Consider the following 3,231-nt stretch of genomic DNA (forward strand, 5'->3'; position numbering starts at 1 on the left):
GTAATTTGATCATAGATGTTCTTGTGGTGATGACTTCCAGATTTTGGGGAAATAATAGATGTTGAATTTTAGAAGTTATTGAATTGTCTTTTATTAATGAGTTTAAGTCTTCCGCATTGCTTTATGTTGATATTAAATTGAAATGTTAAGGTTTAGATTGGTTGGTTTGCTCACATAGGAGGGTAAATGTGGGTGCCAGTCGCGGCTCGGTTTTGGGTCGTGACACAAGCAAGTTTTATTTTGTATTCCTTGTAATTTTATCATTCTTGTTCATTTGTTCTAACAAATAAAATATCCATTACCCATTTCTTTTTTAAAAAACCCTAAACATTTCCCCCAACATCATCAGTTCTTGGATCTGCGGCGATGTTCAAACACTCATGTGGTGAAAATGCTTTTAAGAATAGAATAGCCACTCAAGAAGCTTTAGCACACTACTTCAAGAAAAAACTTCAGAATAATTCAAAGTACAGTGTTAATGATATGAGACAAGATTTGGATGATAATTTTAATTTGAATGTTAGTTATTCCAAGATGAAGAGGGTTAAAAGGCTCGTGTTAGAGAAATTGGAGGGTAGCTACATTGATGAATTCAATAAGTTGGAGGGTTATGCCCAAGAATTGAGGGACAACAACCCAGGTACTGATGTTATCATAAATATATCTAGAGAGGCTTTGGAACAAGGAAAAAGAAGATTCTTAAGAATGTATATATGCATTCAAGCTTTAAAAAATGGATGGAAAGGAGGTTTGAGGCCTTTTATAGGGCTAGATGGGACCTTTTTAAAAGGAAAATGCAAGGGAATCTTATTGGTTGCAATGGGACAAGATTCAATGAAACACTTTTATCCACTTGCTTGGGCAGTGGTGGACAGAGAGACACTTAGAACATGGAAATGGTTTATTGAGTTGCTGAGAAATTCTCTAGACCTGGCAGATGGTGAAGGAGTAACATTCATGTCTGATATGCATAAGGTAGTTGTTTCTGATTTTAGTAAGTTTTTTATTTTAGTTAAATTCTTATACAAATAATACTTTAACTTGTTATGATTTTTATTGTTACAGGGGATTCTGAATGCTGTTAGTCAGGTGTTTCCTAAAGCACATCATAGATGGTGTGCGAGACACATAGAAGCTAATTGGACAAGGATTGGAAAAGTGTACAAATGAGGTGGTGTTTCTGGAGCACCTATGAAGAAGAATTTCATGATCAATTGAAAGTCATGGGTGGTGTGTCTAAACAAGCTGCAAAGGATTTGGTATGGTACCCTGCACAAAACTGGTGCAGGGCTTATTTTGACACAGTCTGCAAAAATCATTCATGTGAGAATAATTTTACAGAGTTATTCAACAAATGGATTATAGATGCAAGGGCAAAACCTATAATCAAGATGTTAAAAAATATTAGAATCAAGGTGAGTTGTTACTGTTTATAATATCATCATTTTTATTACCATAATATAACTGATAGGTTTTATATAGGTTAGATTAATGTGGGATAACACTGAAATTAGAGTTTGAGATTTTTATAGTTTGGTGATTTTGAGTTTTCAGCTCATAAAGTTATACTTTTTCTTATTCTTTTCAATTTCTGTTTTTTTTGTTGTGATCTATGACCTTGTTTCTCTTTATTTGGATCTCTTAGATATTTAAAAAACCAACTTATCAGGAACTGAATTTTACATTTGAGATTAAAGCCTTAAAGAGCAATGTTCAATTCTGTGTAAATTTATTTCCATTGAAAGATCTAGTGTTTTAATAGAAATTACAGAATATAGCTTGATGTGATTGTTACATTGATAGGTAATGTTGTTCTAAATTATGTATTGTTATATAGGTTATGAATAGGTTGCAAAAACTTGAAGAAGAGGGTAGAAATTGGAATGGAGAATTTAGTCCATATGCCATGGAGTTGTATAATGATTTCAATATCATTGCACAATGTTGTCAAGTTCAATCTAATGGAGACCAAGGATATGAGGTAGTTGAGGGTGAAGATAGACATGTGGTGAATCTCAACAGGAAGAAGTGTACATGTAGGACATGGGACTTGACTGGTATACCATATCCTCATGCCGTTAAAGCATATCTTCACGACAAACAAGAGCTACTAGATCAATTGAGTTGGTGGTATTCCAGAGAAGCTTACATGTTGATATACATGCATAAAATACAACCTGTTAGAGGTGACAAATTTTGGAAAGTTGATCCTTCTCATGCTATGGAGCCACCAGAAATACATAAATTGGTAGGCAGGCCAAAACTTAAGAGAAAGAGAGAAAAAGATGAGGCAAGGAAAAGGGAAGGGGTGTGGTATGCTTCAAGAAAAGGACTAAAAATGATGTGCGGACATTGTAGTGCAAAAGGTCACAACCAAAGAAGATGTCCTATGGTATGTAATTTTCTTTACTTGGTCAATAGTTACACTAGTTAATTCAATATCTAACTAATTTTGTCATTTTTATAACTTCAAAGATCAAACCGACCAGCCCAAGATGTTCCAGTGTCAACACCCCAAGCCATTCAAGAAGAATCTGGTATCATGTCTACTCCTGGATTTGTTGCTTCTTCAAGTCAACAGAGTAGCCAACCTGATGGTCCTTCAAAATCAAAGAAAATTGAAAAGAACCCTACTGGACCTTCAAAGTCAAAAAGAAAAATAATTATTGATGAATTTGAGGATGGGCAACATGTTGAACCTTCAAGTACAAATGCTGATGAGGATGGAGATGAGCATGAAAGTGAAGACGAGCAGACAATTCTAAGGACAAAGGCAATTTCTGAAGCTAGGACTAGGCTTCAAGCTAAAAAGATGCAGATTTGACCAACTGGCACCAGGAGGATTGACTTCAAAGGAGATGAGAATGGTGGGAGTATTCCAACTAATCTACCATACTCACCAAAAAAATTGTCATGGAAAGGAAAAGAAGCTACGACTTCAGATCATTTGACAATTGAAAAGGAGAAAAGAATTGGCAAATTGAAGGCAAAGAGGGGTGGGAAGAAGTAGTTGCATTATGAAGTTGTTTTTTGTTTTTTGGTGTTTTGTTATGGCATGATGAAACTTTAATATTTTGACTTTTTTGATGTTACTATGTCTTGAACAAGTGTCAGTAAGTTTTTGTGGGTTCAAAATATATGACAATGTCATTATCACTTATCTGTGTAGTTGTTGTTTTTTGTTTTTCAGTTGCATTATGTATGTTGCTTGATGGTAGTCTTAAAAGATCT

The 3,231-nt window shown here is 34.5% G+C and overlaps 2 pseudogenes; both read left to right on the forward strand.

The window, feature by feature from the left end:
• The first annotated feature begins 534 nt into the window (after nt 1-534).
• LOC107003843 lies at nt 535-1,759 on the forward strand (annotated as a pseudogene).
• An 81-nt stretch (nt 1,760-1,840) lies between these two features.
• LOC107004421 lies at nt 1,841-3,014 on the forward strand (annotated as a pseudogene).
• Nucleotides 3,015-3,231: the final 217 nt, after the last annotated feature.

The sequence above is a fragment of the Solanum pennellii genome, chromosome 11 (assembly GCF_001406875.1).
Source record: "Solanum pennellii chromosome 11, SPENNV200".
In the NCBI taxonomy this organism is placed as follows: Eukaryota; Viridiplantae; Streptophyta; class Magnoliopsida; order Solanales; family Solanaceae; genus Solanum; species Solanum pennellii.